The sequence below is a fragment of the Hypomesus nipponensis genome, chromosome 20, assembly GCF_054491055.1.
Source record: "Hypomesus nipponensis isolate SF chromosome 20, ASM5449105v1, whole genome shotgun sequence".
NCBI lineage: Eukaryota > Metazoa > Chordata > Actinopteri > Osmeriformes > Osmeridae > Hypomesus > Hypomesus nipponensis.
The window spans coordinates 2,479,257-2,492,798 of record NC_140380.1 but is presented as its reverse complement, the minus strand read 5'-3'; the positions used below and the strand labels follow the sequence as shown (position 1 = coordinate 2,492,798).

Here is a 13,542-nt window from a genome sequence, read left to right as displayed (position 1 = left end):
AGAGCTACCTGCTCGTTACCTGTACCATCACCAGAGGTGGAGTCTACTATGTGAAGGGTTCCCAGTATACTGCGGGGTTGGAGCCACTGGTCTTCTATCCTTACGTTAACCACTGGTACATTCACTTTGCCCTGAGTAATGGGCAATAAGGCAGACGAGATAAGGAGATGCACAGGCAACTGCCCTTCTCCATAGGGTAGGGGCTCGAGGAAGCATGACACAATAGAGCCTGGGACAAGCGAGCAAGTGGCCTGCACAAACTTAAGGCACCCAGCCGGTATACGAAGAGTGGGACCTGGCTGTACTACTGCCTTCCCAATGCACCCAGAGCCAGAGATGCGCTCCAAGCTTTGGCATTCAGATAACGCTTGTTTCCATCCATTCTCCGCGGCCTGTACTGGCGGGCAGTGGAAGAGATCCTGCCCATGTTCCTTGAACAGTTCTTGGTAGCAGGGACTAATAGCGTTCATTCCCAGCAAGCCTGGTACAGCCAACTTCTGTTGCCGCGTGGTGGGGTCCAGTGCATCTCTAACCACCAACACTCCTATTTTTGGGAGGGCTTTGCCCAGCACCTCTAAGTCAAGCTCAAGATAACCCAGGTAGGGAATGGCTATCCCATTAGCTGCTTTAAGCTGTAGCCAATCACATGGCTGCATCGCTTCAGTGGTCTGAGGTTGTACATGCTGCCGAAAAAAACTCTCAGTCACCGTTGTTACCATGGAGCCAGTATCGAGGAGGCAGCGTGTAAGTACACCCCCAAGACGAATGTCAATGACTGGACAACTTCCGATAAGACGGGTGTTAGTAGATGAAGTCTTCTGTTTTGAGCCCATCAAACCCCCCCCCGGTGTCAAGCTCCCAACACCAGAGGGCGCTAGTTTTCCGGCTGCATCACACTGTTGGTGGTTACCGTAGTCTGCACCCCGCCAGGGTAGTCACTCCGTGTTGCTACCCCCTGACCTCCTGGAATGAAAACCCTGCACATTCTAGCTATATGGCCAGCTTGGTTACAACGTAAGCATATGGGCTTCCCATCTGCCTGAAACTTGTAGGGCCTAGGCTGAGCTGCTGCCGGTCTGTGAGTGGAACTGGTAAGACTGCGTGACTGTCCTAGTTGGGCTAAAATTACATCAAGCTGAGACTGTTGTTTGCGAAAACACTCCTTCAGTTCTGTAAACTCAGAGGAGGGACTGGCTGTAACGGCATTAGTGTCTGCCTCATAGGAATTGCAGGAATATGCACGGGCTCGGGGGGTGGTTTGTGTACGCCTATTAAGCCAATCGAGGGCTTCATTTCGTATATCCCTAAAAAGTAACCGCTGGTTAGCTGAGATTTTATCCAGCAAGTCACCCTGCAGTTTATCATTACGGAGACCTTCGACAAACTGGTCACGGAGGACGCGATCCGAATGCTCTAAATCACATATGTCAGAGTCAAGGCCCGCGGGCCACATCCGGCCCGCGAGAAGGTTTTTTACGGCCCCTGGGATGATCTTGATTTATTATTAGAACCGGCCCGCAGACCGCAGCAAGCCGGCAGCCCGCAGATCTTTTACACGCACCAATACTACATTTCCCACAATGCAACGGTGACGCACCGAGCAGTAGGCTGCTTCATTTCAATATTTATTGGCACAGCAGTTGTCAGCATCACAGTAAAATTAACTTTCAGATACCCATCAAAAATGGCAAAACGGAAGGTGGACACTGAGAACCGGGGGTTTGAAACAAGATGGGAGTCGGAGTATTTGTTCACGGAGGTAGCTGGAAAACCTGTGTGTCTTCTGTGTGGAGAAAGTGTGGCGGTACTGAAAGAGTATAATCTGAGACGACATTATGAAACGAAACACGCAGACAAAAACAAGAATATGGACATGGAACAAAGGCTACAAAAGGCAGAGGAATTAAATCGAGGCCTCAAATCTCGACAGGCTCTGTTCAAAAAAGCCAAATCACAAGGCCAGGCTGCTGTCAAGGCCAGTTTTATTTTGGCAGAAGAGATCGCTAAATCAGCCCGGCCATTTACGGAGGGGGATTTCATCAAAAACTGCATGATTAAAGTTTGTGACGAAGTTTGCCCAGAAAAAAGGCAACTCTTTTTAAATGTGAGTCTGAGCAGAAACACCATTGCCGAGAGAGTAGACCAGTTGTCCATCAATCTAAAAGAGCAGCTTGTGAAAAAGGGAAAAGATTTCATTGCATATTCCTTGGCTGTGGATGAGAGCACCGACATTTCTGACATTGCCCAGTTGTCCATTTTCATCCGCGGAGTGGACTCCAGCCTAAGCGTGACAGAGGAGTTTTTGGCTTTACGTCCTATGCATGGCACAACTACGGGGCATGATTTGTATGAAGAGGTGTCAAGATGTGTAAATGAGATGGAGCTGCCTTGGGAAAAACTCGTGGGTTTGACAACCGACGGAGCACCTGCGATGTGTGGACACAGGAGCGGACTGGTGGCGAAGATACGGGAAAAGATGCAAGAGGAAAACGCGACAGGTGAGCTGACAGCTTATCATTGTATCATACACCAGGAAGCGTTGTGCGGTAAAGCCTTGAAAATGGAGCATGGTAATGAGCATCATCACGCGCACAGTTAACTTTATCAGAGCCAAAGGTTTGAATCACCGCCAGTTCAAGGCATTTCTGACGGAGTTTTGTGTGACATTACGAGTCATCTGAATGCAATGAACTTGCAGCTGCAGGGTCGGGATCGTGTCATCTCTGATATGTACAGTACAGTGAAGGCATTTAAAACCAAACTGACTCTGTGGGAGACGCAGATGCGGAAAGAAAATTTGAGCCACTTTCCCAGCTGCCAGACCATGAAAGAGAAGCTCTCTATACCAGTGCGTTCCCGAGCGCACAGTTGGCTGATAAAATAGGTATGCTTGCCGCTGACTTTCGACGCCGATTTGCTGACTTTGAAGCACAAAAAAGCAGGTTGGAACTGCTCGGTAACCCATTTGCTGTTGACGTGGAAAGCTCACCACCAAACCTCCAAATGGAGTTGATTGACCTCCAATGCAATGATGCACTGAGGGCAAAATATGCGGCAGTGGGTGCTGCGGAGTTCGCCCGTTTCCTCCCGGACACAATGCCCCAGCTGCGCATCCATGCTGCTCAAACGTTGTCTATGTTTGGCAGCACATACCTGTGTGAACAACTGTTTTCTTTGATGAACTTGAACAAAACATCACACAGAAGTCGACTTACTGCTGAACACCTCCACTCAATTCTGAGGATTTCCTCAGCTCAGAGCCTTACCCCGAACATTGATGAACTTGTGGAAAAGATGGGACACCACCAAGTATCACCCTCAACCTCAAACAAGTGAACATTACTGTGCAATCACATATTTAGAGTTTTTACTCAGTTCAAGTTTAAAAGTTAAAGTTTAATATTTGTTTTCACTGCATGTTACTTCTCCTTAAACAAAGTGTTGTTTTTGATTAATAGATTTTTGCACTTTATTTTATTGTATTTCAATCCAATTATATTTTAAAAATATTTCAGTTGAGTGGATGATAGAAAATTGCTATTATTGTTTTTTTCTTTGAAGTAAATTTAGCCCACTTTTGCTAAAATAGAAAATATAGGCTACTGATGGTGCCTTGAATACCGGTTTCTTTCATTTAATGTTCATGTTATGGGGATTTTTATATAAAGGAAATTTGTCTTTTGTGTCTGTTGAAAATTAAAGATTACTGACAGAGCCATAAGAAAATATTGCTTTATTTATCTGATCATATTGGAATATATTTGTTAGGTTTTCAGTAGGTTCAATTAGGTTCACTAGACTATATGCGTCATTTAAAAAATTTTCAATGAACATTCGAACAGTCCGGCCCTCGGCTTGTAGCTAAATTTTTTATTTGGCCCTCCGTCCATTTGACTTTGACACCCCTGCTCTAAATCATCATCCCTCTCCTTAATCTGTTCCACTAACTCCATTAAAACATGGGAATATTCCCTCACAGATTCACTTTCAAACTGCCGGCGGTGATAAAACTGGCGGTGTAAAGCATTAAGAGACTTGGAGCAACGAAAGTTATTTTTCAAAATGGCAAAAATTCTCTGTGGGTCATTGCGATCAGCTGCTGGACTAAAGTTAATCTCCCGCTTAGCCTCTCCATCCAATAAATCATACAGAAACAAAGCCTGCTCAAGTCCAGGCATAGGACGGACCGCCAATGACCGCTTTGCCTCCTCCATCCAGTCTTCTACAGACATATTGTCAACAGACATTTTACCAGAAAACCTTGGACATTTTCTTTCTCTAGGTAGACATAACAGACGCTCAACAGAGGTTCGCCTAGTAGGATTGTTGAGAGAATCCTGGTCAGAGTCTGATATATTTGAAGGACCTGCCTGTCCTCTAAGTTGCTGGTTATCAGCTTGAAGCTGTTTAACCAGCTCTGTCAAAGCCTGTCTAACCTGTTCCTCCAAGGTATCAGACATGTTGATGATGAGAAGCCAACCTTGAGAGCGAAGTGTGATGAATCTTCCTCGTGGTAACCACTGTTTTCCCCACCAATCTAATGCCTTTTAAAATAACCACCTCCACAAAGAAAATAAATATATGTATCTAACAAACAACAAAATATACACAAGTAGCCAGGCAAAATTTCACACCACCTCCAACCCTACTCGCAAGCGCCAAATGTAACCTACACCCTACTGGCTCTTCACCAAGAGCCAGCGGTAAGCTAGAACAGTAGTTATCACGAAGGTGTGTTCAATTAAATGAAAAGGGGAGGAGGCGGCGTACAAAAATAATGCACTTTATTTATGGTACAGTTGGTGTTCCCTCGAGCCACTAGCACAACAAGCTGCACCAAGGCTGCGATCTTATTACGTTGCCTGTTACATAGTCAAATCAAACTAATATAATTAAATCAATCCAAACACAAGGGGGGCACTCTCACTGCAAAGAAACTAAAGGACAGAATAACGCCCGTCCAATAAAATAAATGACACACAAAACTTGGAGGTGGTTTACATAACAAAGGCACTCAACGGCAAACTGCAAGCCCTGAACTGCTGTCCTGTAATAGGCTATTAGGCTGGGGAACAGCGAATGTTTTAACTAGTTTGTGTTAGTGAAATTCTACGGTGGGAAAAACAGTGGCTACTAATGATCCCTGAAAATAGAAGACATTATTTTAGCCACTTGTGTATCAAAACATACTGATTTTACATAATTACACTGGTCAATTAATACCTTTACGTCTGTGCTGAGGTCAGATTTCAGATGGGAACCATGCGTTTCTAGCACAGGACACTACAACAACAATCAATGCATAATCAATACAACAGTATAAACATTACTCATTTACTCATTTACTTCCACAATTTACTGTTTAATTCACCTCACATTTACCGTCTTAAAATCTCAATTAAAACACAAACATTTGTAAACATGGGTTACGTGGTGACGCTTGTCCTTACCCGCTTCCAATTTATCACCGCCGGCCAGCTCTGATTGAAAACAACACTAACTGTGGTATGCCATCTACCTGCATTTAATTGAAATTAAGGTGGTCATGTGACAGAACCAGGTGAACCAAATGGCTCCCTGGTTTATCCCCCTCCCACCTGTCACATCTAGTGCATCACCTTCGTAGCTAGAGCTAGCTAGTAGCTAGCTTATAGACCTACGAAAAGAAGGCAAGAAAACCAAATTGGTCAGAGGAGGAAAATATTGTGCTTCTACAGGAATACAAAAAAGAAAGCACACACTAAAACGTAAATTTGATCCACAAATAACTGCAAACAAAAAACAACGTTGTTTTTTCAAAACGTACGATTACAGGACGAAATTGCATCGAAATTGCATCAAAAATAAACCTCATGAAGTTTGGTGAAGCGGTCAATTCAAGAAATAAAAAATATATGCTAGAGCTAGCTATGATAACTTGACTGTTATGTCCAAATAAGAGATAACCAATTTCAGGAGGGAGTCCAATATAACAGGAGATTTCAACTTTACTGATAGCATAGGTCTTGTTGCTACTCAGTAGCCTAACGTTTTTTAAAAGTGAGCGCTAGGCTACAGTATAGGTAGCTAGATCAAACTAGATCAAAATAAGATCAACAGTTACACTGCATTTACCGGCGTGAGTCTATACTATATTTATATTATAGCTACTTTATTTACAGCAGTAGCCGACGCATAAATAGTAGCTATTCATGTTTAGACTGCAGCACAGTAGCTTAACAGAGTGCCATAGGTGTGGGATGGGTAATGTATCTCCATAAACGCAGCCATGTTGCAGTAAAGAATAAGTCTGAGGTACCTTAAGTTTTCTTCCTTACTTTGTTTGCTAAGGTCTTTCGTGCAAAGCTCCTTAAGGGATTCCTTAAGTATAATACGAAGTTAAGGAGAAAACCTTAAATACTTAAGGGAACATTTAAGGAAACCTTAAGGAAAATACTTAAGGTGCTTTGTGCAACCGATTATATTTTAAGGAAACCTTAACTCTGTCTTTAAGGAAAATCTTAACTTAAGGTGCTTTGTGCAACCGGCCCCAGGCCTCTTTGCTTGTGGCGTTTCTGCAGCTGCCTTGCAGTAAAGCAGTTAGCCTAGCCATCTCCCAGAAGTTAACAAGCTGCTAAACTAATGTTCTGCTAGAGATAGTCACGCAAGTTTTCGTGACGTTAGTGATGTTAGTGGCGTCAGTGACTGTGGCTGGCAAGTTAGCCACCGTTAGCTTCACTTTTCGCCACAAAAACGTAATTCCTACTAAACCGTGCAACGGAACGTAAATCCCAATGCAAGCAACTCAATCGCTACCAAGACGAAACTTTTGACACCTAGGTTGTCTATGTAGTCCAAATATTGACAAAGTTTTAGGGGTGTGAAGAGAAACAATAATATATATGTGAGATATATATATTTGGTTTGGTTGTGCTCTTACCGGCTGCAGGCACACCCAATTATATATTTATTTATGTGTAGATGACTGTAACATTAGGAATGATTCTCTCTCATTCCATAACAGTCACCAGAGTTAATGAAGACAAAACTATAAAGACTATGGAGAGAGACCAACTACAAACCAGTTACACCAACCTGACCAGAGAGAGAGACCAGCTGAACACCAGTTACACCAATCTATCAAGAGAGAGATACCAGTTACAGACCAGTTACACCAACCTGACCAGAGAGAGAGACCAGTTACAGACCAGTAACACCCTCCTGACCAGAGAGAGAGACTAACTACAGACCAGTAACACCAACCTGATCAGAGAGAGAGAGATGAGCTTAAGAGGAGGCTGTGTGGTAAGTTTAAGATCATCAACACTTAACCAGCAGAAACTATGTGCTGTAAAAGGCTTGAGATAGTTTGTTACTGAAAATGGATTGTGACGATAAGGTACAAAACAAACACTAATTTCACTGAAATTATAACTAAAGTGGACAAAATGTATAATGTGGACAAAATTAAGAATGTGCTGTGGTATTTGTGACACAGTTACCGTAAGAGGAGGTGCAGCTGTCAGTTATAGAATTTAATCAACACTGAAAGAAATCTTTAATTGCATCGTCTTTAATTGCATTTATTTATTGTGTTTTATAAAGCATTATAATGTTTGATATTAAAAAACACCAAAGTTCTTACAAAACTTAAAACTTAAATGAAAACTAATGTAGGCAACATTGCTGCGTCATGCGCTTGTGTGTTTGGAAACAGAGAGCGGTGAATACGGATGGAGCAGATTTAACAGCAGCTGTTACTACATTTCCACGGAGATGAAAAGCTGGGAGGAGAGCAGAACGGACTGTATCAGAAGAGGGGCATACCTGGTGATCATTAACAGCAGAGAGGAGATGGTGAGACAGGAAGAAAGAGGGTGTGTGTGTGTCAGGGGAGGAGTGACATTGTGATATCAAGTAAAATATGTTGACATTATTCATTCTGCCATCAGGAATTTGTTCACATTACAACCAGAAACCTAGGCAGTGTCTGGTTGGGTCTGACTGATAACGTTCCACCAACGTTCTACCGTCAGTGGACCTGGGTGGACGGAACACGTCTGGATCCGGCCAGAACGTAAGAACCCCATCCTGTCTGGTTGTCTCTATAAGTTAGAGTTCTACCTAAACTCAGCGGAACACGACAGCAACTCAAACTAATTGTGTATTAAGTGTTTTGAGCCTGTTCTGATTGCAGATACTGGGCAGCAGGAGAACCCAATATCCCTTCCTACTATGGTCCCAGCTGTGTAGAGCGATGGTTACCTGATCAGCCGGCTGACAGAAGCCTGGCTGACACCCCATGCCACTGGAACTTCTACTATGTGTGTGAGATGTGACCTGTAATACATTTCAGGTCACTATTCTTCCTCGCGCAGTTAATCAGCAGTTCAGTCTTGTCTAGGTTTCCTTGATGGCTCTGTTTCAATCAAACATCCTTCATGCTCTTTGGTTAAATTTGTATTTGATTTTAGGTCCTGCTTACATGATCTTTGTCTCACAGTGAATACTGTGTACAATATATCAATACATTTTATTCTGTATTCTTACTGGTCAACAGAAGTATTTTCTTTATTCACAATGTATTTACAAATTTGAGTAATTTGTTACATTGTTGCAAAACAGAGAATCGTGACTGTGACATAGTTAGGTTAAGCACATTTGATTCATATTAGCTTCTTTTATCCAATCAAACTATCAATTATCAATTAACAATGATCACATTGTAATAATTGAAACTATTCACATGCTATTAAACAAGCTGACTTTGTTTGTTTGTCAACCTTGTCTCTTCCCCGTACACCTGGCAGGTATCTGTAGTTCTGTAGCTCCGCCCCACAGGATGTGTGCTGTAGCTCCGCCCCACAGGGTGTGTGCTGTAGCTCCGCCCCACAGGGTGTGTGTGGGGTATTTCCCCTGGGGGGTATTCGTCGTAGCTCGCTAAGCAGTTTAGCGAGCTAACTTTCAGGCTAAGATAAAACACGCCCCTCTTTTTGGTTCGTGGAAGCAAGTTTAGATAAATCACCATAGTAACATATCAATTAGCACTAACCTGCTCGAGAGCAGGCTAACGTAAGTGTAGCTGGATAAGCTTGCCACACCCCTGGAAAATAATTGGCAGCTCCCTTTTTGAGAGACCCAGCTGACCAAGGAGATATATAATTCGATTAGCTTTCCATACCAATAGAGTTCTTCGCGATCGCCAATCCTTTATTTCACACGGATTAGTTCTTGTTTGAGCGATATCGATTCAGCCGACAAGGACTCATTTATTTGCAAGACCTTTTCGGGCCGTACATTGCAAATATCACACGCCGCAGCAAGCTATGATTTATGAGCTTATGCTGCTGTATGTGAATATGTAACGCTATGTTTTAAGAAATGTCTTATCTGTTGTGCCTGTGCTTTTTATGTTTCACTGTGGGAGAGTGGGAAACGTCATATTGATTCCTTTTTATGTCTTGACGTGAAGAAGTTGACAATAAAGCTACTTGAAACTTTTACTGTGCTTCAGACTCTCTGCATAGCCTTGAGGTTTTTCGCGTCAGGTAGGCTACATTTTTATACAGTATAGGCGATGCAGAAAACATTGGCAAAGCCGCAGTATGCGTTGCTGTAAGAAAAGTGTAGGCCTACTTGGCGCTTAACCAGCTGGCATGTCCCAGTCAATGAAATCAAAGACGGATTTACACATAGGCCTACATGCATATACATATAGGGTGATATCAGGTAAAATGGGCCATTTAAGGTTTGAGGGTCCCAGCCCTGACAAGTAACAGGGGATTTGATTGCTTTATGGTTGCTATGGTGGGCGGGCCAATGATTCAAACAAGACTGCACCAGAAAGCTGCATGGTAAGTAGCCTGGCATACCAAATCTAACTAAACTATTATAAGGATGATAAAAAAAAATGCTAATATCTGTCTTGATTGCATCAATCAGAAATAATGTTGTTAGTTTGGGATATGAACATATTTTTTGAAAAAGTTATGTTTTTTTTGGTGGCCCAATTTACCTTAACCCACTGAGGTAAAATGGGCAACATGGTTTCAGCTAAAATGGGCCATCATCTGTGTCCCTCACAAACACACATACACATGTGTTGGAGTGTGTGTGAGGGTGTGAGGGTGTGTGTGTCACACCATGACCCCCCAACAGTAATAATGGTAGTAGATATTTTATGTACAGTGAGTATGGCGAACGAGAAGGAAGCGAGAGGAGAGGAGAGAGGGAGAAGGAAAGGGAGAGAAAAGAGAGGAGGAGCAAGGACCAGAGAGGAAAAGATACAAAGATAAAACAGGGATGGAAAGGAAGGCCAAACAATTACAATCTGTGGAAAGAGGAGAGGATGAAGGGGGCCTTAGATGAATACATGGAGGGAGAGAAGAAAGGAATTACAGTGAGTGTGCACCTCTTATCAAGAGCATGGGGTGTGCCGCGATCCACACTGCAAAGACGCATCAGTGGAAAGGTGACTGGCAGTGAACATGTGTCAGGGCGGAAGCCCTACCTTCCACAGGAGGCGGAAAGGTAGCTTGCTGCCACCCTCAACACATTGGCGCAGAGGGGGTTTCCCTTCACAAAACGTGATGTCCAGCAAGTGGCCTTTGATTTTGCAGCCAAGAACAACATATCTGGTTTCTTCAAGACAGCAGGGAGGGCCGGATTTTACTGGTTTAAGAACTTCCTAAAGCACAATCCAGAGCTTGGGATGCGCAACCCAGAGGTCCTGTCTGCAGCACGGGCTGCTGGACTCAACAAAGAGGTGGTTAGCCAGTGGTTTAACCAGTATGAGAGCCTTTTGGTCGAGCTGGGTATTGAGGGCCCACCGTCACATATATATGGAACTGTGACGAGTCGGGCTTCAGGATCATTTTTTTTAAATTATGGCACATATGAATATGTTTGTTTAATGCAGTTTAAATGTTATGTGGCTGTATAAGCAACTGTGTTTTAAAATTAAAATTTATGATAAATTACAATTTCCCTTTGCAGTTTCACTGGCCCATTTTACCTGAACAGCTGGTCCATTTTACCTGAAACTGCTCATGCAAAAAAAGTTGGCACAGCTGATGTTTCAAGAACTGTAGGGCCTAAATAATTATATTTTATTACATCATTTCAACAAAAAATTATCAAAAACAGTCATAAGTAATAATAAAAACACATGGAAAAGGTATATGGTATTGTATTGTTGTCCCAAAGATTTACCAAAAAGTGGCCCATTTTACCTGATATCACCCTACATATATCCTCATAAGTGTCTATGAATTCGTATCAATTAGATACTCTTTGGCCTTGTTTTTATACTTATTCTGAAAGAGTTGATATCATTATTTTCGCTAGCAAGATCTCAATCGATGATTAATTTCCATTAAGCCTACTGCCAGCAGGCACATTTAAAGAAATGTGATCTGATTGATTGGGGTAATAAGGCACTAAAGATGAGCCTATACATTTTACCAAAATACGCATTTAGTTTATCGGTATTTTTTTTTGCCACGCTGCCTGTCTTGCTCTGGCAGCGGTGGCGGTGTTTGACTTAGCCATGATAATATGCTTATTGTCTTCGTAGAGACTCATTATAATAGTTTGCTCAGATGGCGAGAATATCACCGCTCTAACTTTCGTCTTTTCCGCCATTATACCGTTACAATATCACGGTTTTGGTGATCGACCTTTCCTGCCTTTTGAAGTAGGACGTGCTCGTGCACTTGCCCTGATAAATTTAGCCTGATTGAAATTAGCCAGATGATTTGGATGCGGATCAGCCGTCGACGAACCGATATTTGCGGTTCTCAGTTAGCTCGCTAATGTTAACGGGCTAAAGGGACAATTGATTAACTTAGCTTAAACCCTTACGACGAACGGGCCCTGATCTATTTTGATCTCAGGTCAGCAACATGTCCAAACACTTCCTCATGCAGTTTTCTTATTAGCAGCTGACTATCTCAGAGCTCTCAGTGCAGCATGTTGTAGAAATATAACATCTTTATATTCCTGCTCATGTAGGTTTAACTCTAATGAATTCTATTGGTAAAGTGATGGTTGTAATTGTTGCAGTATTTACCCTGGACACCCTTTTATCCACTGAGAAATAAACAAAAGTATTACGTACGAACCCCTGTCACAAAGCTGCTACTTATTCTACACATTTTGCAGAACAGGGAAACAGGACTGAAACATTTCAACTATATTTCAGGCAAAACTTTGTATTTTTCACGCTAAGAAGTCAGGGATAACTTGTCCCACCATATATAATTAATGGCCGAGGCACAAGCACAGGCTACTAGCGTGCATCCGTGTGCCCAGTACTCTGCTAGCCAATGAGAGCAACTTTAATCTGCGAGTAAAACAGATCTCTATGGAAACGGTAAACGCTTGGGGGAGGGGCAGATATCGCTGTTTGCAGAGGAAGTTTTGTTTATTAGGGGCCAAGCAGCGAAGCTGCGAGGCACCTATTGTAATTGGTAGTATTATTAGGATTCCTCCGTAAGTAGGAAACCTATTGTTATTGGTGGTTTTATTATTAGGATTCCTCCGTAAGGAGGAAACCTATTGTTATTGGTGGTTTTATTATTTGTAATTCTTGTACCATGGGAGTCAATGGCAGCCCCTAGACCCCATCGACAACTTTTTGTGAAATTTGGCACACTCATTAAGGACAGTTTCTTCTATACCTACACCAAGTTTCATGTCTCCCATTAGACCACTCTAGCGCCACCAATGGGTCAAAGTTGGACTTGTGTTTACACACGCAACTTTTGAACCGTATGACTCATTTTCAAAAATGAGGTAGCATTGGATTCCCTGGATCAAGCCGAGTTCAACGCACACCATGGCGTTAATTTCCGTTTATATAGATTTCCCGCCATTTCCGGTTTTATCAAAAACCTTTGAAAGCCTACTCCTCCTACAATTTTTGTCATATCTTCTTCAAAATCACCAGAGATGATCTTCAAACCAAGCCTCACAAAATTTTTCAAAGGAATTTTGATCCTCATAACCGTCTGTCCGGTACAGCCAATCAAATTAATCAGAAAAGCCGCCAAACAGGATGTGAAGTCATGTCTCAGCAAATCTTTGAGATATCAACACTAAACTTGGTAGATCGGAGGAAGACACTACAACATGTTACCATGTGCAAAGGCAAATTCATATCTCAAAAAATGATTGATATAAAGCAAATTGAACTTATCGCTAACGCTAAAATAATGCTTTACACATCAGCCAGTCAAAAACTGATACTTTGATTCAATCACAAGTTCATATGAAGACTCTTGAGAATGTTCATAACACAAATCTGTGAAAAAGTTGACTGTAAGATGAAAGGTCGATTTTTGGTGAATATTTGAAACATGCTTGCTTGGCTAATTTCTAGGCAAATTTCCAATGAATGTCTCCCCTGCTCCTCCCCCTGCGTGTTCCAAAATCTCACACACACTCAGCCTTCCCTTGACACACGCGCGGCCAAGACGCACACGCAACATTTCAGGAGAGTGTGGGCTGACCAAGCCCCCACTCATTCCTTGGTCTTTAGCAAAGGCCCATGTGCTTCTTGAT

The 13,542-nt window shown here is 42.5% G+C and overlaps 1 long non-coding RNA gene across 1 annotated transcript; it reads left to right on the top strand.

Annotated features, from left to right (window-relative positions):
- The first annotated feature begins 7,706 nt into the window (after positions 1 to 7,706).
- On the top strand, positions 7,707 to 8,630 carry LOC146245132 (uncharacterized). Its single transcript, XR_014734597.1, has 3 exons — positions 7,707 to 7,836; positions 7,932 to 8,056; positions 8,177 to 8,630. It is a non-coding gene; the product is annotated as an uncharacterized LOC146245132 (long non-coding RNA).
- Positions 8,631 to 13,542: the final 4,912 nt, after the last annotated feature.